The following is a 23,018-nucleotide window of genomic DNA, read 5'->3' on the forward strand; positions in this document are numbered from 1 at the left end:
ACAAGCCAGTATGTTTAATGCAAAGAACAATGGCTTGGGAAAGTAGACAGAAGGATTTTGTTACATTGGAGGATCAGATGAATTCCAATTAGTCTAATGATGAAACCTTTTAAGTCTTTGCTTTATGACTGTTGTCCTGAAATTCTAGTCATGGGTTTATTATAGATCCTATTTTCACGGTCCTCTGAACTTCACCACAAACACGCAAATAATACAAACTTATTATCCACAATGGGTCCATGAACCTAAGATTAAATTTAACTTTATTATCATTATTATTATTTTTGGCCTATCATTTTTACCTTGGGTACAAAACAGAAGACATATCAACAGCCTACAATGTTTTTTAAAAAGTGTTTCAAGGATCTCCCAGCTTCCAGTTCACCTTGGTCTCTGAATGAAAGATAAGGAATAATTTGATCAAGCAGCAACAAAGAAGTCTGACAGGTCAGGCTGACCTGGAAACAGTTAACCTACCGAAGTCTTGAAATCAATGTAATTGGGAAAATTTCCCCTTTTCGAAGCAATGATTTGTTAGTCCATTTCCTTAGAGATAAAATGGCCAGTCCTATTATGTCATGTGGATTTTTTTCTGGAGATTCTAACTTTTTTTTCAGAGAGTGCTTGATTTCCTCAAAGTTATAGGATTATTGGGGCCCAGGGGGTGTGGTGTGTCTATGCCAATTGATGAGTCAGGGACTAAGGAGGGAGAGGACACCACATGTACCTGTGCATGCACGTGTGTGTGCGTGTGTACTGGGGGATATTGCTATGAAGAAGGCTCTCTTTTGAATCCCAGAGTATGTTTACTATATGACTTTTTTTTAATGTTTATTTATTTCTGAGACAGAGAGACACAGAGCATGAGTGGAGGAGGGTAGAGAGAGAGAGAGGGAGACACAGAATCCAAAGCAGGCTCCAGGCTTTGAGCTGCCAGCACAGAGCCCGACTCAGGGCTTGAACTCACGAACTGTGAGATCATGACCTGAGCTGAAGTCAGACACCCAACCGACTGAGCCACCCAGGTGCCCCTACTATAGTACTATTATTTTAATCTCCCTAAATAAGCTTTTTGGGGGTATGGTTCTACTTTATTCTTTCGAATTCTATATTCAACAATTCATTGTTTTTACTTCTTTGAATGCTCTTGAGATTTTTGTTTTGTTTTTTTTTTTTTTTTACTTTTTTTTCACACTAGAGAAATGAATAAGAATATTGAAAAGCGATATAAGGCCCTCAAACTTTGGCACCAAGTTAAAGCAACCAGCAAATGGAATTCATCTAAACGATTCTTAGGGCACTGTTAACTTTGGAACAGTTAAGCTAAGTTTTGTAACCTAGAGTAATTTATTTGACTACTCTTCACCTCAATTCCTTTATCTATAATATAGAGCTTAAAAATAGTACCCAGCACATTGGGTATTACAAAGACCAAATCAAATTAATAGATGTAAAAACACTTAGAACAATGCCTATCAAATAGCAAGTGTTCTATAAATGTCACATATCCTTATTGCAACTATTTGAATTTTCTTTAAAAAAAACATAAGGAACAATGTTATGCCATTTACATCAGTCAAAATCCTTTTCTGATGTAGATCAATTATATTTCTATATAATTTTGTACCATGATCATGGGTTCAAGTTCTTTTATTTTACTTTATTTCATACAAACATGATCTTGCACCTTCCAGTGAATTACACCTTCCAGTTACTTGTCATTTTAATTTGTATATGGTAATATATGATGGTTTTACTTATTTAAATATTTTTCGGCATTTGAACTAATGCTGATTTTCTCCATTATAGGTAATGCTGCATTGAAAATTTTGATATTAGTTTTCTTCCCTCCGAGAGAGGGAATGGGTAATGGGTAAAAGAACATGTAATAGGTTACCCTGAAGGAAGATATAGTCATTTAATATTTCTACCATTAATATATAAAATATATCTTCTACCTCTCCCCAAAGAATTGTCAAGGTTGGGTTTTATAATTTTTTAATTTCTTTCTTTAGTATATAAGGGAGACTTCAAATTGGCTAGGTTTGCCTTTTTTTTTTTCATTTTTAATACAACTGGGAAGTTTTTTTTAAACGTGATGATTTAGTTTATATTTTCTTGAATGTAAACTTTGTGAGCATTCATCAAGTGGAAAGTGGTTATTGGCTTACATAATCATTGATTTTTCTCATATATTCTTGGGAGAAATCTATTACCAGGCTATGTTTGTAATATATATATTCCACATTAGAAATTTTCCTTTATAATATTTTTATTTTTTATTTTGCTGCATGAAAATTAAGTTTCAAAAGCATGTTCAATGACTCCATCATATTCCTGGTAACAACCTTCGTTTCTCCAGTGATCAGAAGTGTATGTTCTCGCCACATCTGAGAAAAATAACTACTCTTCAGTTTCTAAAAAATTCTTTTACTCTTTGATGCAGCTGGAATTTATTGTAGTGTTTGAGTGTCATGTGTTTATGTATCTAAGTTGATTCCTTCCAACTTCCAATAGCGAACTATTTGGAAGTCAATGTAGTAAGTAGTTATCATTTGCCGTATGTTTGCTTTGTCTCCGTTCTGGGTCAGTTTCATATTTCAAACTATGATAACTCAATTCCATATGATTTTGATCATTGTGGCAGTGTATTCTATTTTCCAAATATGCTAGGCTGAATCCACGTTTATTATCTGTGAACATGCTTTGATACTGTCTTCCATTTATTTTTCACTGCTAATTCTCAGTGGTATTGTAGTTGTACTGCACAAATCTATATATATTAAGATAAAAAATACATTGGTGTCTTTACTTAGTTTCTCTAAAGAAACATATGGCATAGTTCTTTAGTTATGTTTTTAAGTTTTTTCCATTAGGATTTATTAATTTAAAAAAATACCCTGTGTTTCAAATTAAATTTATTCCAAGGCATTGAATGCATTTGTTGATATGGCAGATTCTGTTTTCTAGTTGTGTGTAAAAACTAGTTTTTATTTGATTCTGTTGAAATTGTCCGTATTCAACCGTGTAACATGCAAAGTCAGATCTGTTCACATTCTCTGTGTTGTGATAGTGGGGACAATATTACCTCATTATATGTCTGAGTATATTGACTCTAGTGTTCCTTTGTTGAGAGATTTTTAACAGCAGACTGTACAATTGTTCCTGGCCCTTTTCATTGAAAAATTACCATTAGAGGGGTGTCTGAGTGGCTCAGTCAGTTAAGTGTCCAACTTTGGCTCAGGTCACGAAATCGCACTCTGAGTTCGAGCCCCACGTCAGGCCTTGTGCTGACAGCTCAGAGCCTGGAGCCTGCTCCTGATTCTGTGTCTCCCTCTCTCTCTGCCTCTCTCCCCCCTCCCACAAAATAAATAAACAAATAAAAAACTAAAAAGTATCATTAGAGTTAAAGTTGTGTATTGTTTTTGAGCTACACATTTGGGACTGAAGCACAAAAATAAATCAAACACATAACTAGGAAGAGTTATAAAGGTGCAGTTGTTTGGTGCTTGGAGGTTAGACTGACCTGGTTTCTAACGTATCCTGTATTTATTAGCTGTGCAACATCGGGCATTTTTATAACCAGATTAGGTTTCAATGTTATATTTATAAAATGGGTATTAAAATACCTACTTAATAATCTAATTAAAAATGGGCAGAAGATATGAAGAGATGTTTTCCAAAGAAGACATCCAGATGGTCAATGGATACATGAAAAGATGCTCAACATCACTGATCATCAGGGAAATACAAATCAAAACCACAATGAGATACCATCTCACACCTGTCAGAATGGCTAAAATCAACAACACAAGAAACAAGAGGTGTTTATGAGGGTGTGGAGAAGGGGGAACCTTCCTGCACTGTAGGTGGGAATGCAAACTGGTACAACCAATCTTGAAAACAGTGTGGAGATTCCTCGAAGAGTTAAAAATAGAACTACCCTATAATCCAGCAATTGCACTAGTAAGTATTTCCCAAAGAATACAAAAATATTAATTCAAAGGCATCCATGCACCCCAATGTTTATGGCAGCATTATCTACAATATCCAAATTATGGAAATATCCCTAGTGTCCATTGACTGATGAAAGGATAAAGAAGATATATACACACACACATACAAGAGATGAAATGTTGCCATTTGCAATGACATGGATGGAGCTAGAGTATTATACTAAGTGAAATAGGTCATCAGGGAAAGACAAATATTAAAGAAACAAAACAAATGAGCAAAGTAAAAAAGAGAGAGAGAGAGAGAGACAAACCAAGAAACAGACTCATAACTATACGAAACAAACTGACATGGCAGATTGTCGGGGATGGGTGAAATATGAAGGAAGGGGATTAAGGAGGTCACTTGTGATGAGCACCAGGTGATGTATGGAAGTGTTGAATCACTATATTGTACACTTGAAATTAATATTAGACTGTATGTTAACAAATGGAATTTAATTTTAATTTTAATTTAATTTAATTTTAAATGGAATTTAAAAACTTTTTAAAACTTCTACTTAATAGGGTTGTTATGAGTAGTGAAAAATAAACATATGTAACGTGTAAAATGCCTAAATAGTCCACGGTACACCATCAAGGTTTGGTATTATTATTTTTATCATGACCTTAATTAATCTTAGTCACTCAGAATTTTAATGAAGGAATTCTAAATCCATGCTACCTATCAAGTCACCATTTCCTGCTGTTTAAATTAGTACATTCTCTCCTGTTTCTATATCTTTTGGATTATCTGCTTTGATAGTAGTATCTTTCTTATTACTCCTTTATACTCCTTTTACATTTTATTAAATATATTTTTCCTATCCTTTTTATTTTTACCTATGTGATCCTTTGCACTTTAATCATTTTGATAACCTTACTTCAAGGATCCAACCGCACGACTTAGTTTCTACAACAACACAAGGACTTCATGAGGTCCTCTAATGCTGGAGCAGTTCTCTGTATTCCGTTGCACTGAGTCAATTCCTATTTTCTCACAATTCCAAGTGAAAAGAGCATAGGATTTATGAAGACCTGGATTTAGGTCCTATTCCAAAAAAGTTGTGGTGATCATCAGATTAACTCAAATGAAATAATGAGTATGGAAACTACTAGCAAAATATGTAGCTCATAATAGTCCTCAAAGGAAAGCTGTTTGCGGGGGCGCCTGGGTGGCTCAGTCAGTTAAGCATCTGACTCTTGATTTCGGCTCAGGTCTTGATCTCACAATTTGTGAGTTTGAGACCTGGATTGGGATTGGGGTTCTGCTTGGGATTCCCTCCTGTGTGCTCTCACGTGTTCTCTGTCTCTCTCTCTAAATAAATAAACTTAAAAAAAAAAAAAAAAAGCTGTTTCCCTTCTGCTTTTATCCTTTTCTTTCTCTATGGCTTCCTTTCAGCATCCACGGGGGCTTCTACAAAACTAAACAATTTATTCTCTGCTGACAAGGAACGCCCACCATACAGGTCTTGTGGCAATGAAAATCTTCCATTTGAGGGTCATTTGTGCCTGGAAGATGAGAGGTCATCATTTCCGAACATAAAAGCAGGCAGAGGAACAAGGACAGTAGAATCAAAACCCACGGGCAACATCCATAACAAAACTAGAGGATAGAGTATGTGCATGAAGCCCCAAACACTGTAATTGAGGAAAGTTAAGGACAGCTACAAGAGCTGGTGGTATCAGCAGCTGTATAGTAGAAGGCAAAAGGAAGCAATGAGGTATTGATGGATCTGAGAATCTCGAGATAGCCAATAAACATTCACACAAAGGCTTGGAGGTTCATTTTGAGAATAGCGAGTGAAACCGGAAGAAGTTTTGCGGATGACAAGGGCAGGGGGTGCAAAGTGTCTGGAGGAGCACGATGAATGATCAGAGCTAATTAGCCAAATTTCCACTCCAGGGCAAGCACTACACAGAGGAGAAACTCCTGGGATACTAATGCTAATTGAGTAGAACAGGGACAATAGAGACAAAGGAAGGAGAGGGTCCACATGAAAGTGAGGAAGAACAGAGTCAAAAGATCTCAGAAACTAAGCTGCTGTATTTTTAAGCACTACACAAAAACAACAATTTCAGCATTAACTGAAAGACATTTCAAAAATCTGGGGCACCTGAGTGGCTCAGTGGTTTGAGCGTCCGACTTCAGCTCAGATCATGATCTCACGGTCCCTGAGTTCCAGCCCCGCGTCAGGATCTGTGCTGACAGCTCAGAGCCTGGAGCCTGCTTCAGATTCTGTGTCTCCCTCTCTCTGCCTCTCTGCCGCTCATGCTATGTCTTTCTGTCTCTATCTCTCAAAAACAAACATTAAAAAATAAATAAATAAAAGACATTTAAAAAATCATAAAAGATATGAGGCAGCACAAAAATGAGAATTAGAAAATCTCAGAAATGAGATGCTAGAATCAAGGGAAAAGTCAAAAGTAGAAATAAAATCAATTCAGAAGCGAAGACTACACTAAAAGAATACACAAGAATAAACACAAGAATAAATAAAAACAAGAGATATGCCTTAAGAAAATAGAAAATAAGGGGCCCCTGGGTGGCTCAGTCACTTAAGCATCCGACTTCGGCTCAGGTCATGATCTCACAAACCATGAGTTCAAGTTTTGCAATGGGCTCGCTGTTGTCAGCGCAGAGCCTGCTTCAGATCTTCTCTCTCTCTCTCTCTCTCCCTCTCTCTCTCAAATAAGTAAACATTTTTTAAAAATCAAAAGAAAATAGAAAATAAAAGAGAAAAAATTAAAAGAAAAAAAAATGAAGGAAAACTATTAAAAGGGTTTGAGGAAAAAGTCAGAGATGGGCAAAGAAGATATAACTTATGTTTAATGGGAGTCCCTAAAAAAGAAACTAAAGCAAGGAACAGAATAGCTATCAAAAAGACCCTTGGGGTACCTGGGTGGTGCAGTCGGTTAAGTATCCGAGTCTTGGTCTCTGCTCTGGTCATGATCTCAAGATTCATGGATTTGAGCCCCACAATAGGCTCTGTGGTGATGTTTCAGAGCCTGCTTGGGATTCTGTCCCTCCTCTCTGCTCTTCTCCTGTTTGGGCTCTTACTCTCAAAATAAATAAATTTTAAAAATTTGAAACAAAACAAAAAACAAACAAACAAACAAACAAAACAACACAACTTCCCCAACTCCCATAACCACAGACACTTTCCTGAAATGAAAAAAAAAAAAAATTGAAAGTTTGACACCATCGAAAAGTTACACTAAACATTTATAAAAACTGACCCAGAACTAACAATATCAATGCATATTATAATTAAACTATATTTTAAAAGAAAAAAATTTTTGTGGACATGTAGGCAAAAAAGTCCATTTGTAAGGGAAAAAATTCAGATTTGCTATCAAACTTTTTGACAGTAATGATTTAGACAGAACAAAATGAACTAATAGATTTAAGATAAAGAAAATATGAGTTGAGGGCTTTCAACGGTAAAGGCTGCATTCAAAATGTTATTGCTGTGCAAAAACTCAGGGATACGGTTGCCATGAGCACTTGCTGCAGAATCTACTTGAGAACAAGTCTTGGACAACCATAACGATGAGACATATAGACATACGACTTACGGGTAAGCATTAAACACACACATACACATAGGTATATACAGGTGTGTGTGTGTGTGTGTGTGTGTGTGTGGTAGTACATTTGGACTAAATAAGGATGTGAGAAAGTGCAATCTGTGATGGCAATACACTCGAAAATGTAGAAAAAAATACATTTAAAACATGGAAAAATAATAGGGGTAACAAAACCAAAAAATATTAGTTGTTTTTAGTAACCTTACTGGAAATGGTATTAATGGTGTTATATTCTGGGGCCTTGTGTGAGTATACTGTGTGATTAAGCAAATTAATAACTGAATAACATTATAATTCTCTCACCTCTTTTGTCCTTGGAAACCAAGATTCCCTGTGGGGAAAAATTATATATTGTCTAGGTATAGATATATACAATAGATGACAGGTACAGATATAGAATATTGCCTAACTCTGTCCCTGAAATAGTGACTAACGTAAAATCAATGAAATTCTTTAATACCCAGATTGTGGTCTAGGAATACCTTTTACCACTGAAAGAAACCGGCTTCTTAGAGAAATGGCTAACTCCAAGTCTGGGTCAGTAAATGTACAAGATCTTCCTGGAAAATAATATCGTATCAGGTAGCAAGGAAGTTCTTAAAGGTTACTAATATTATTATGTGATAAGGCCTTAGGAGCCAACGTAAAGAAACTCCCAAAGGCCAAAAATGAGAACATTTGATAACTATAATGGTTTGAAATACATGATTTCATAATTGAAACAAAGAACAGTGACCCATTAATTAGTTACCTTTATAAGATTCCAGGAAAACAACTCATTATTTTATTTAAACTGGGGAACATAGGGAAAGAATCAAGTATTTTTCCTCTTTCCAGGACTATGAACTATTCCATTGGGTAATTATATAATACAGAAGGGCATATTTCTTTTTAGAGAAATATTCCAGCAAATAGGTGAAGAAAGAATGACTGAATTATTAACATCATTCTTTTGCAAACTGTAATGAAATCATGAATGTAGGCAGTAAGCATAGATGACCGCTAACATCATAAAAAGTGAGTCCATCAGACATTTTGTACCTCCTGGTGAAAGAACATGATACCATCAATGAGGTTTTCTTTCCCCAACTAAAATCAAACCTGAATCTTATCAAGCCTGTAGGCCCAACCACCAGCTAAAGGAACAAGGAAGTGCAATCAGCAAAATTCAGACAGTGAGAAACTCTACTGATCAAATGATTCCATTTCTTCAACAAATCTACTGCCAAGAGAACTGGGTGGGGGGTGGAGGGGTGGTGCAGAGAGAGAGAGAGAGAGAGAAAGAGGGAAGGAGAACATAGAGATTAAAATAAATATTAACAAATAGGCAAAACTAAGGTATCGTGTTTAGGAATGGATACATGGATGACAAAATTATGAGGACAAGCAAGCAATTGATTACCACAGAAGTCAGAATGGGCTGAAGGAGGAGTAATCATCAGGAGGGAGACAACATTCTATTTATTTCTTGACTGAGGTGGCATCAGAATGTGTATTTTATAATATTTATTAAAAAACTTTTTTTTAACGTTTATTATTGAGAGACAGAGAGATACAGAGCATGAGCAGGGGAAGGGTAGAGAGAGGGGAGACACAGAATCTGAAGTAGGCTCCAGGCTCTGAGCTGTCAGCACAGAGCCTGATGTGGGGCTGGACTCGTGAACTGTGAGATCATGACCTGAGCCGAAGTCGGTCGCCTAACCAACTGAGCCACCCAGACGCCCCACACTTTATAATATTTATTAAGTTATGAGTTTGTTTAATATGGTTTTCTGTGTCTGTGTTCTATTTTACAATTGAAGGTAAGGTATAATAAGAAATATATGTATTGGTCTTTGACCCCAGTTCCCGGCACAATGCTCCTAAAACCCTTTGAATTTCCCAAATGATAGGAGTTGCCTTTTGTCGCTCATAAGATGCCCCTTTTGAGCACACCAGAGTTTATTCCAATAAAGTCACTTAGGATGGGACCCTTAGATAGCCTCAGGATAGTGCTGGTCACCAGAAAGACCAGGTGATTAGAGGATTGGAACTTTCAGCCCCAGCCTCCAACCTCTGGGAAGGGAATGGCACGTGCGGCAGATTAATCTCTGAAAAATTCTGAACCACAAGCTTTGGTTAACTTCCAGGTTGGTGAATGCCTCCATGGCAAACCCTAGTTCCATGGGGACAGAAACCCCTGTAGTCTGGACCCTTCCAGACCTCACTCTGCGTATCTCTTCATGTGGTTGTTCTCCCGGGTCCTTTATATCTTTTCTAATAAACCAATAAATATAAGTAAACGTTTCTCTGAGTTCTGTGAGCCTCTCTCCAAATTGATCCAACCCAAGGAGGACGTCATGGGGATCTCCAACATTTATGCAGTTTGTCAGAAGCACAGTGACAACCTGGCCTTGAAATTGGCATCTGAAGTGGATGTAGTCCTGTGAGACTGAGCCCTTAGCCTATGGGATCTGATGCTAAGAACTGAGTTAAATTTGTAGGGCACCCAGTCTGTACTCGTGGAAAATTGTATTGCTTGTGCTGGGAAAAACACACTGGAGAAAGTTGAAAAAAAATCAGCCATATCTTTCTGGACACAAGGTTTGAACTAGTTAAATTAATATTTGACGTCTTGTTTCCAGGTACATGCTTCTATTAAAATAGAAGCCTGCTGAAGTTTACTTAGAATACCAAACTGTTAAAATAGGTAACTCTAGGTATTTACACTGAAAGTGGTATTTTTGACTTCCAATTTTTTAACAATGGAAAATTCTTCTGCACTAAAGACCATGGAGAGAAATGGGATTTCTTGGTACCCAAGACTATCTGGAGGGTATGGGAAGAAAATATGAGACCTTCTATTTAGCTACCTGTCTGTCCATGTATATTTTTAATCTTATTCTTTTCTATTTTTGTGTATAGTTTATTGTGTACATATTAGTATTCTAGTGCCATATATAATTTATAAATAAGTGAATATTGGGCATGGATACTCAATTTTTTCTTATAGATAAGGAAGTACAAGAGGAATGGTTTAGAGACCACTGGCCTACTCACTTGAACATTTTGGGCATGAAAAAGAGGTTGAAATGAGGAAGGATGGCAGGTCTTAGTATGCTGGACAGAATGATATTTTGCGAATGCAAACCCTTCTGTAGCCTCAAGTTCATAGGCCAGTGGGAAGGGAAATGAGTGTTATTAGAAATTCCAAACATGAGGGGCGCCTGGGTGGCGCAGTCGGTTAAGCGTCCGACTTCAGCCAGGTCACGATCTCGCGGTCCGTGAGTTCGAGCCCTGCGTCGGGCTCTGGGCTGATGGCTCAGAGCCTGGAGCCTGTTTCCGATTCTGTGTCTCCCTCTCTCTCTGCCCCTCCCCTGTTCATGCTCTGTCTCTCTCTGTCCCAAAAATAAAATAAACGTTGAAAAAAAAAATTAAAAAAAAAAAAAAGAAATTCCAAACATGAGCTCATATACAAATCATAAATACATGGATAATATATTTTAGCCTCACAACCCCGTGAGATCTAAAGAAATAATTTTATAAAAGAGAAACAGAGAGCAGACAAGTCAGATCAAGTAAAGCATATCTAGGTGTCAAAACTAAATCTTCTAACTCCAATTGGTGTCCTCAATTCTGTACTGATAATAGTATTTTTTTTATTGTTTGTAGTAGACATATCCTCCTATTTAAGATTTGTGAACAATAATTTTTTCCTGAGAAACAACAAATAACAATTAGTTGTGGGTTTTTAGAGCAGATAATCAAATTATAAATTAGTGGGGATTAACCATAATTTTGTAAGTACTCAAAAAGAGATCAGAAGTGTACTTATCCAAAACAGATAAATCTTTGGTCGTGTTAAATTACTGTCCTGGATCAGCAACCTGACTTGCCAGTGTTCTAGATACCCCAAAGTCAGATTGTCGTACTTGCTGATAACTAATCAGGCCCTGACTTACAACGTTGGAACACTGCAGTATGTTTCAGGCAAACATGGTATTACCCTACTCACTGGCTGGAAGGAATAACGATGATAATACTTTCCTTGGCTCTTTTCTGAATTGCCAGCCCATGTTTATATTTAGAAGAGTGATTATATTTTGAGGAACGCTTGTCTAACAGCACGAGAGCTAAACGCTGTTGTTCATTTAGTTTATGACTCTTCTTACGTCATTATGATTTGCAAACATTTTGCTAGAATTTACAGCACGGAGCCCATTGGACTGCATACCATTTGCAAGGGGGAAGATCGCAGAGTCAAGTATGGATTGGCAACTATGAATCAAGACTAAAAATTGCAAAAGGAATGCATAAAGAGCCAACCGGTGGACCAGGCCTGGAGGCTGGTCACAATGCAGCAACACTGAACCCATTAGGCCTCATGAATTTGCACTCTTTTCAGGGGATCACTGATCAGTTGGCAGGGTCTAAAGGGGATGGGGGCAAGTTGGAAGGCTGCCCCCAGCTCCCTAAGGGCTTACATTTGGCCAAGAGAACAAGCCAGAGGCATACATTAAAAGCAAATTCAAAAAGTCTAGGTAAACTGTGATAGTACCAAAGGTATGAGACTTCAAAGCCACAGACTTGTTATTACATTTGTCACGAAGCAATAAATACTTTGAAATTGAAAATACATCCCCTTTTTAAGGGAAGACTCCATCTTATTGGAGCAAATATTAACCAATTCCAAGTGTGACACAGTTATGATTCATTGTCAAGAGTAGATTACACACACCAGTAGTTTCTTGAGTCATGACATTTTAAGCACTCAAAGTAAACATTTTCAAAGTGGTTGCATAACAAACTGGTGGTGCTATATTTTTCTTAATTTCTTCCTAATATGCAGAGGTCAAAAGCAGAATGGCAGGACAAGTTGTTTGTGTGTGAGCTAAGATAATTTTGGCATCATGCTGTAAGAATGGCTCCTTCTACAGAGTCTATAAATGGAATAGAAGGATTGTTGAAGATGCCTTCCAAGATATGGGAGGATGAAAGAGTTTCTCAGATGCTCTCAGGTCATTCTGAAGAGAGGAAACCGTATTTCCTTATTGCTACTGCTCTGAACTTGCCACAAGAAAGTTCTTTCTTGCGATAGATACTTGATTTACAAATCTGCAGCCTTCTACACAAGAACATTCCTACCCTGATAGTTACCCTTCTGGAGTATTGATAGGAGAGTCTACTTAAGTCTCCAAGTCCACTGGGAAGCGGGATGGATAATTAGAAACCCAGGAGTTATTTGTGAATAAATTAAGACCATTGACTGGTCTCATACTGCTTTCTTGCAATCATTGCTACAGCTAGTTAATGTGTGTATTTGACCATGCATGTCTCACCATCTCGGGACACAGGACTTAAATGTCATGTGGCTATTTGCAATATACATTTTCTGTCAACAGAAATAGGAAAAAGGTCATCCACAGGGTCAGAAAATTCCAGTATTCTGGGTCTTTGTTACTTCTACAGTTCTTCAGCACCTATCAAATGGTTGGCTGAGTAGAAAATTTCTGGAATGCGTTTAAAGCAACTGCGTCTCACTCTGAGGCAAAGGATCTGTGGGCATGTTAGAATTTTACCATGAGCTTATTTGACTTTCAAAAGGATATATGAAAAAACTGCTATACACACACATATCTATTTACAATCAGTCCTTGCTGTTATAAGGCTTGATTGACATTGGCCTAGCCCCTGAGTGGGTAAATCACCTTGAGATAAATTTTATGATAATACTTTGGTTTTTTTTTTTCAAAGCCACTATGTAAAATAACCACATGAAGTTTCTTACCATATTATATATATTGGTGTTTTCTATTCGGGAAATGTTGATCTGAAACAGGAGTGAAAAATTTTTCTTTTTGAAATTAGTGCTAAGAAGAGCTTTGCTTCCCTTGAAGAACTCTCAGCCTCTTCTGAAAACAGCAATTATGTAACTGGTTGGGGCACTTGGCTACCAGGAAGCTCAGTGGCTTACTTTGGTTACTCATTTGTATGTTTACTCTTACCTGTAAGTTTTGCCTTGGATCCTATTTTATACTTCTAAACATCTATTTATTTTTTTTTAATTTACTGTGACTGTCTTTTAGAGTTATTCAAACCCCTCATTCAATGTAGTGGAGATATAAGTAAATATAAATAAGTAATGAATTTTTAAAAAGCGATCAAGTTTGGGAATAAAATGACTGCATGACTTTCTCACCACTTAAATCAGCGTATTGTAGTTTCCATTTTGGGAATTGAGCCTGAAATTCTTTTTTTCATTTCTGATTGAACGCAACTTCGAGAAAATTAGCTGAAAACTCTACTCCAGGGAGATGTCAATGTTAATAAAATTCTAACAAATTTGCTGAGTCATCATTTCACCATAATCACAGAATGTTAGAATTTTATGTACCAAATACTTCCTTTCTAGATAAACTAGAGAAGAAATGGTTTGAAAGCATCAATTAGGTATTCTTCTTTCTCCCTCCTCCTCCCCACCAACGCATGTGATATTTGACAATTTATTTTATCTGGAAGTGAAATTAGTAGGGAAAGAATTTTAGTCATTCTTGATGTCAAAACCTCAAGCAGTGAAAAGTTCTTAAATATTGGAATGGGTGCCATTATTTACATGGTTCAAAATCCAAAAAATACGAAATTATATCTAGTGAAAAGTTTCTTGTCGAATTCTGCCCTCCAGATGCCAAGGTCCCTTCCCAAGATATAGCTGATATTATCAGTTTCTGACATATCTTTTCAGAAATGTTTTATGCTTATACAAATTTATGTATATATGCTTACATACAAGAGTGTATAATTGCCCGCCTTTTTTTTTTTTTATTTTTAAAATTTGCTGGAGAGAGAGAGAGAGGGTGGGCAAATGGGGGAGAAGGAGATAGGGAGGAAAAGAGAGAGAGAGAGAGAGAGAGAGAGAGAGAATCCCAAGCGGGTTCCATGGTCAGTACAGAGCCCGACTCCAGGCTCCATCGATGATGCTGGGATCATGACCTGAGCCAAAATCAAGAGTCGGATGCTCAACTGACTGAGCCACCCAGGTGCCCCTAATTCCTCCTTTTTTTAATATGGATTAATATTCTTATACTTAAAAAAAAGTTTTTTTTTAACGTTTATTTATTTTTGAGACAGAGCGAGACAGAGCACGAATGGGGGAGGGTCAGAGAAAGAGGGAGACACAGAATCTGAAACAGGCTCCAGGCTCTGAGCTGTCAGCACACAGCCCAACGCAGGGCTCGAACTCACAGACCATGAGATCATGACCTGGGCCGAAGTTGGACGCTCAACCGTCTGAGCCACCCAGGCACCGCAATCCCTCCCTTTTAAAAGAAAATGTAGCATACTATTAGATAATTGTTTTGAATTTTTTAAAAATTGTGCACATAAAGCATCTGGGATAACATTGTAAAAAAGTACAAACAGCTTTTACTTTTTGAAAGTTTTTTTAATTACTAGAACATAGAGAGCAGTGCTTATTAACATTGCCATGTAACACACTTATTTCTTTAAAAAAATTTTTTTTAATGTTTACTTATTTTTGAGAGAGACAGAGTACAAGAGAGAGAGAGGGAGACACAGAATCTGAAGCTGTCAGCGCAGAGCTCTGACACAGGGCTTGAACTCACAAACCGCAAGATCATGACCTGAGCCAAAGTCTAACAGAGGCTTTACCGACTGAGCCCCTCAGGTGCCCCACACACTTATTTAAATTAAAATTTTATTTTAGTTTTTTTCCCCCCATTCTTCGTCATTCTTTTTCCTCATTGTCATCAAATGGACAAGCTTATACACATCTACCATTTCTTGTGTATTGAAAGATGAATTATGTTTAGACTTATCGCCTCAAAGGACATGTACGCTTACGGTTTCGTTATGTAGTATGAATTGCTCTCAATGGAGGTCATTCTAATTTACATGCACATCAGCATTGTCACTGCCTGTTTCTCCAAATTTTTGCTAACACGCAGTGGTTATCAAACTTTTCAATCTTTGCAGTTCTGATAAATGAAAAAGTGTTTTTTCTATGTAGTTTCAATTTGCATTTTTCTAGTACAGAAAAAAATTCTGGTAACTTTTTTTTTTTTCTTAAGGACAAAGGACCCCTAAGTTGTGTGGAGTTATTATCTGACCCTTAACAGGTTCCTGGAGTCTGGAGCAGGTTAACACTGGAGTTCAGAGACCAAGAATATGGCAACATGCCCAGAGCCAACATGGAAAGAAAAGTCAGCAGGCCCCATTTCAAGCATATTTGCCTTGACAGAGTCCCTGATGATGTCCCTAGAAGGTAACTTCTGTTTTTATGTGCATGCAATTAGAAGCAAAGATTCAGATTTCCCAATGACCACAGAAGTTGCTTCTAATTACTTAGGTGAGGGGTGTTTTTTTTTCTCTTTCCTTTCCTGCAATTTATCCCTCAGAAAAATGAAGTAAAACAGGTTCTATATTTACAGATATAACTAAGTCACACAATAGAACTATGGGGGGTTGGACCAAATCACCTGGGTCACATGAGGGTTATAAAGATTAAATGATATGTTTAACACTAGGACTATTCTGTTTAGGAAGGAGGCATGTTGCTAATTAGCATAATTGCCCCCTCACTTGCAGGAACTATGTCAGTGGGTTTGTTTTTGGGTTTTGGTTTTAGTACTTTTGCGTAAGGGAGAATCATTCATTGGTGTTTAAAGCTGTATCTGCTTAAAAATAATCGTATGCCTTTTCCTAAAGTCCTAGATACGTTCCATGTCTGTCCTTGAAATAAGTACTTCAAAAGCAAGCAAGAATTATCACACAGTAGAATAAAAAGACTAGGTCATGACTTAGGCCGGATACCTTTGCACTTACCTCTCGCTAGCTGTGTGACCTCAGTAAGTCACTTGAGCTTTCTTCAACTGAAAAATGGAGATAATAAACTGATCTACGTACTCGGGTCTTGGGTCTTATTGAGGAAATATTGGAACATTGTACATATGAAAAGTCTGCAACTATAAATGACATCTGTTAGTTGATCTAATGTTGATAGTATAGAAAACTTAAATACAGTATCCTCAGATTAATTCTCTGAAAAGACTTATTTCTCTTAAAAAGCTTTTAGCAAGTCCCAACCAGTTAATTATTACTATTGTTTTAATTTTGGTCTCCTGCACCTGGGTGGCTCAGTCAGTTAAGCCACCCACTCTTGGTTTCAGCCCAGGTTAGGATTTGAGGGTTAATGAAATCGAGCCCCGTTTATGACTCCACACTGACAGCACAGAGCCTGCTTGGGATTCTCTCTGTCCCTGTCTCTGCCCTGTCCCTGTCTCTGCCCTTCCCCTGCTCACTCACGTGCTCTCTCGCTCTCAAAATAACTAAACTTAAAGAAAAAAAAAGATATTTAAGATTTTGATCTCAGGTTGTCTGACATTTAACAGTTAAAAATACGCCAATAGGAGAAAACATTTTATGAACGTAATGGACAGCTATGGATGAAATTCGTTCACTTTAGCAAAGGACCTCATTTGTGGTTAGAGAAAAGTGGGTCGGCCTCGTTGATCTCCCTGGTGTTGTATTCTGTACACGTTTTATTCTAAGATCTAACAGCTGGAGCTCATTTCTTTAACCTTTACTAGGTGTTTGCTAGCAAACTTCTTAGTAGGACGAAGCTAAAACAGACCAGGAGTCTTACACTCTGAAGAGACCATCAGTGCTGGTTCCTAGCACACCTCCGCCCCGATCATTCTGCGACCTCCCCACTCCCTCCCCCCACCCCCGGCCCGCCCTCGCTGCAATGCCACAGGGCTAGCTGGAAGCCAGAGAGCTCGCACGGATAAGCGAGGGGGCAAGAGCCGGGAGTAGGCACAACTCCAGTCGCCCGCGGGGACCTGCGTGATCTGGGGACACGCGGCTCAGGCAGGTGCGCGGTCAGCAGCCCTGGGCGCCGCGTCGCACGTGGCAACAGGTGCAGCGCGGTCCCGGGCAGACGCCCGGGTCTGGGGCGCGTCGGCATTTAGCCCCGGAGCGTGCGGGGCTTCGGGACTGGGACGCGGGAGCGCAAGAAGGGGCAGCGAAGCGGCTGGCTGAGCCCGCCAACCTGCGAGCGGAGCAGAGTCGAGCGCAGCCGAGCGGAGCCGAGCGGAGCGCGGCTGGGGCCGCCCTGGCCTGCGTTCCGAGGTACAGCCACGAGCGAGTAGCAAGTGTCTCGGGGCACAGCCCCCCCTTGGTCGCCGCCTGCCCTTTGTCTCCAGCAGCAAGGCGCAGGCTGGGGCCGCCTGGAAGGGGAGGCTGCGGGCCCGGGGGGGCAGAGGCGGCGGCGCTTTTCTATTTACAAGTTTCCCGAACTCCCCGCCCTTGCTCCACCCCCAGCGGCTCGGGAGGCGGGGAGGCTGGGACGCCCCGGACTCCGGGTTCCCGCCCGGCTGCTGCAGCCTCCGCTGGCCTGCGGGAGTGGGGTGAGGGCCTGGCCGTGTGTCCCCAGGTGCGCACGCTGCCCGCCGGGCACTGATTGCGCCGCGGGCCTCCGGGGTGGGCCTGGAGCTCCTCCGCCGGGGGTCCGGAGGGCGCCCGGGCTTGCAGTCCTGGTTTCCCCCGTCCTGCGTCTCAGCTCCCGGAGGAGGAGGAGGGAGGAGCTGCGGGTAAGCGCGGAGTTGAGGCGATTCCCGCAGCCCGGCCTGTCCGAGGTGGAGATCGCAGGCGAGGGTGGCGAGGGGACCTCCAGGACGCGACCGTCACAGGGTGACGGGACTGGCTTTGAGGGAGGGGGCGGGTATTCCCGGGGCTTGGGTGGGGGCAAAGTTGGGGAGAAGCGGGGAGGCACCCGCAGTGGAGCGGAGGCTCTGCGGGGAGCGGGTCTCACGTGGGGTCAGCTCAGCTGGTGCGGCGGGGACGGATGCGGATCTCCGTAGCTGTCACCTTCAAAGTGACCCGAGGAGTTTCCAGTAGACTCAGCCTGACAGGCATCTGCTCAGCCGGAAGCCACCCACCAGACACCTGACCCGCGGGGCCGGCAGTCCTGGCCTCGCGCGGTGCGGTTCGCTTGGGCCCATTCTCAGCTAAAGCACCCGGGGCTGAAAATGTGGCGTTCCTGAGGTTTGCTGCAACTCCCAAGGCCCTCCGTCCCGAGCCTGCCCTCTTCCTGCAGCTCACTTGCGCTTTCCTAGCTCTCTAGAAAAAATCCGTTCCAAAGTAAGGTCACCTGATTGACGACTAATGTGTTTTCTTACTTTACATCCTCTTCTCCGTTTTCAAGACGTACTCTTTGCTGCTAAGTTATTTGTTGCCTTTGACTTGGAGTAATTTATTTTGGAGTAAGAATAGGAGAGATTAATTTTCACGTAATTTTTCACATACTCTGTTAACTACAACGGAGTATTCAGCAGTGGGTGTGCTAAGAAAGGAAATCCAGTGTGTTTTGTTTGAATAAAATCAAAGTCTTAGGCAGAACGGGGGAGGGGTGTAACCGGCAGCGTTCAGGTTTTGCCAGGTGAAGGGACTTCAGTCTCCATCACACTAAATCCTTAGCCCTGGGGGTGGAGGGTGGGGTGCAGGTGTGAGGAGTGGAGGGAAGGAGGGAGGCAATCTGGGAGGGAGGGGAATAAAAAGGAAATGAGTCGCTGCTTCCTGGGAACCTATGGCCTCCTTAAGGAGTCTAGATAACACCCAGATAACTGTGTGTGGTTAACCTGAAGAAGAACTGAAGTGCTTGGAAATGCAATAAGGTAGACCAACTAGCTTGTCAGGGATCATTGGGCCAGGAAATGATGGACAATTTAAATTGAAACAGTGATGCCCTCCCTATTTGTATAGTGCTTTGCAGTGTATTAAATGCATTTATTGGTATTTTTCTTTTTCTTTATCGTTCTTTTTCTTGATATTTTTCTTAAATGCAGCATTCCATAAAGAAATTACACAAAGAAACGATTGGAACTACTTCTCCTTAGAAATAAAGACATAGTGAAATTGAGTTTAAGATATATTTAACTCGTGCCAACTTTTCCACTTCTTAAGACTGTCTTTATGTGGAGAAAATAGTGCTTGTAGAAGAGCTGCGCCTTACCTTTCTGTATCAGTAATACATGGTTGCAATTTGGGATTATTTCATAGGGTTATAAAATTCCAGCTAGATTTCTTTGTTGGTATTTCAGTTACTAGTCTTAAGCACTTAGAAAGCATGTCCCATGTACCCTTAATTCTGAGTAAGGTTCTTTTTACATCCATTAGAACAACCTCTATGTCCTGGAGTAGAGACGATTGCAAACCAGATTGTGTTTGTTGATAAGAAATAGTTGTGCCTTATATATACCATTAGGAACAACATTCCTCAAAATGGCTTTTTTTCCAATTTCAAAAGTAATGCTTGCTGTAAAAAAAAAAAAAAAAAAAAGGTAGATTCAGAAAAAGTATGTGTTAAATAATTCCACACCCAAATATAATCACAATGTTTTCTTCATGCTTGTTAATACATAACATAAATAGGTTTATTTTTTTATAATTACATTTATACATGTACAGATGGCATGCTGATTTTTTTTTTCCTGCATAACTTAGGAGGAAAAAGCTCACATATCATTACAGTTCTGCAAGAGTTTTATTGTAGTGGCTACATAATATTACATTATATAGAGGTAACATGGTTGTTTATAAGCTGAACTTTTATTTCCAGTTACTGTTAAATATATACTGTTGCAACAAATATCCTTTATAAAACCTTATCTACAGGGCATATTTCCTTAGGATGGAGTCCTTGAAATACAGTTGATGGCTCAAAGATCTCTGGAGACAGATGGACCATTTGCTTTGCAAAAAATGTTTTACCCAAGTATGATCCCACTAGCACTCTGAGAGTCCTTGTGTTACTATAATGTTGTAATATGGGGAATCACTCTTAAAAGGAAAAATAATTCTTAAAAAAATTTTTTTTTTTAATGTTTATTTTTTGAAGGAGAGAGAGAGAGCATGAGCCTGTAAGGGGCAGAGAGAGAAAGGGAAAAACAGAATCTGAAGCAGGCTCCAGGCTCTGGGCTGTCAGCACAGAGCCTGATGAGGGCCTGAACTCACTGTGAGATCATGACCTAGGCTGGAAGTCAGACGCTTAAATGACTGAGCCACCCAGACATCCTGGAAAAATAATTCTTCTAGCTCTATAAGTGAACAGTGCTTTCTTTATATCTAAATTTCCATTTCTTTTATTACAAATTATGTATACCAAAAAAATTGTTATTTTTAATTTTTATTCCTTTTTAATTGAATGTAGGACCACATTTTTTTCTATTGGGGTATTAATATCTTTCTATTCGTAAGAACTCTTATGGATTGATAATCTTTTGCCTTTCATGTTGCATATCTTTCTTCCCCATTATGTCTTGGCCTTATAAAGACCACTAGTACATGTTTATAGTGGTTTTGACTTAGAGATATTCTAGACTTTTATGTAGCCAAGTCTGTTGACTTTCTCAAAAACATAATTAACACTTTGGAATCCTAGCTTAAATACATGACCGTGGCAGAAGATGACTTTTAAAAGAATCCCCCCTGACCCTCATGTACCCTTAATTTTGAGTAAGGTTCTTTTCAGATCCATTAGAACAACCTGTATGTACTGGAGTAGAGACCATTGTCAACCAGATTGTGTTTGTTGATAAGTAATAGTTGTGCATTGTATATACCATTAGGAACAACATTCCTCATAATCAGAACAGAAAGTTTTGAATTACAGGGAACAAAAATGTTTGAGGTATGTTGTTCTGTGATAATGTCAACTAGGCTCACCATCCATCTAGTTTTACTCATTTGTAGTAGTAGTATTTTTCTGTGCAATGATTGTTATAGTTCCATACTGAATTGGTGATGAGTCTTGATATCTAGACAGATGTATATGTAGTTTAAAAGTTGTCCCAAATTTCCAATATTATTGATAGATGAAACTATTGAAAGAGGGGAAAAAAGCCTCCTGACTTCCCAGACTTGAGTTCTCTTTCCATACTATGGAAGCTTAAGTACACCCTGAGAACTTTTAGAAGCCTCGTTGAGGGTGCTCTCCATGTGTGAGGACCCACAAATAAACCACTGGACCATACGTGAGCCAGGAAGATGAGGTTGGTGTGCTGTGTGTGTGTGTGAGGGCACTTAAAAATGCACCCCAACTTTCTCTACAGGCAGGTGAGCCTACCACGAGGTGACCTCCCCCACTGGCCTGGCAAGGACTTAGACAGCAGTGGCTGTGGCCTTTAGAGAGGTGAGGAGAGACTGAGGGTGAGTGACTGTGGGCTGTAGTTGAAGGACTAGGTCATAAGGCGTATGACTTCACCAGCCTGAGATTTGGTTTGGAAAAGCCAGCTTTAAGCAGGGTTCCCCAAACTTGACTTAGGGAAATCTGTTATAACAGAGTCACTGAGTTTGACTGGCCAACGACTTCTTCTAAAGATGTATTTTTCTAGGGGCGCCTGGGTGGCTCAGTCAGTTAAGCATCTGACTTTGGCTCAGGTCTCGCAGTTCGTGGGTTTGGGTCCCGTATCGGGCTCTGTGTTCACAGCTCAGAGCCTGGAGCCTGCTTCGGATTCTGTGTCTCCCTCTCTCTCTGCCCTTCCCCCACTCTCTCTCTCTCTCTCTCTCTCAAAAATGTTAAAAAAATTTTTTTTAAAGATGTATTTTTCTAAATCAAGTTTCTACAAGATTGCTGAAATGGCCACAGTATTATTTGAAATCAGTTCTAACTCTTCTATGTGGGCAGTTATCCAGGATATTAATGCATGATTTTTTTTTTGTTCATTTGGCTCCAGATGAAAAAGATTTTTCCATTTTGGGGATGACAGATTTGAGGGCTAATCTTTACTCTGTAGACAAATACAGTAAAACTTCACTTTCATACACAGCAAGGTATTTTGCAATTGGTGATTGCCCTGATGTATCATGTTGACACAATCAAGGAAGAAAGGGTTTGCTCAACAAATACAGAGTAGTAAGCCAGTTTGAATCTAGAGGTGTTTTACTTAATAGCTTTCAAGCCCTTCAGAATTCCATTTTTGCATCTCTATCTTTGATTCCCAAATAGCCTCATTTATTTAAAAAAAATTTTTTATGTTTATTTCTGAGACCGAGACAGAGCATGAGTGGGGGAGGGGCAGAGAGGGAGGGAGACAGAGAATCTGAAGCAGGCTCCAGGCTCTGAGCTGTCAGCACAGAGCCTGACATGGGGCTCGAACTCACAAACCATGAGATCATGACCTGAGCCAAAGTTGGTTGCTCAACCGACTGAGCCACCCAGGTGCCCCACTTCATTTATTCATTAAAGCTAATAGGTTGGAGGTGCCTGGATGGCTCAGTTAAGCATCCGACTTCACCTCAGGTCAAGATCTCGTGGTTAATGAGTTCGCACCCCGTGTTGGGCTTTGTGCTGACAGCTCAGAGCCTGGAGCCTGCTTCGGATTCTGCGTGTCTATCTCTCTCTCTCTCTCTCTCTCTCTCTCTCTCTCTCTCTCTCTCTCT

At 39.7% G+C, this 23,018-nt stretch overlaps 1 protein-coding gene across 5 annotated transcripts in view; it reads left to right on the forward strand.

Annotated features, from left to right (window-relative positions):
* The first annotated feature begins 17,933 nt into the window (after positions 1–17,933).
* Positions 17,934–23,018, forward strand: part of MTUS1 (microtubule associated scaffold protein 1) — a 173,665-nt gene continuing 168,580 nt past the window's right edge. For 2 of the 5 annotated variants that reach the window (XM_040490062.1, XM_040490063.1), the window contains exon 1: positions 17,941–18,169. The gene's annotated coding sequence lies outside the window, so the exon portion shown is untranslated. Of the gene's footprint in view, positions 18,170–23,018 lie in introns of all 5 variants that reach the window. The other 3 variants (XM_040490060.1, XM_040490059.1, XM_040490061.1) reach the window with 3 other exon arrangements.

This window comes from Herpailurus yagouaroundi, unplaced genomic scaffold (assembly GCF_014898765.1).
Source record: "Herpailurus yagouaroundi ecotype Mexico unplaced genomic scaffold, PumYag 181, whole genome shotgun sequence".
Classification (NCBI taxonomy): Eukaryota; Metazoa; Chordata; class Mammalia; order Carnivora; family Felidae; genus Herpailurus; species Herpailurus yagouaroundi.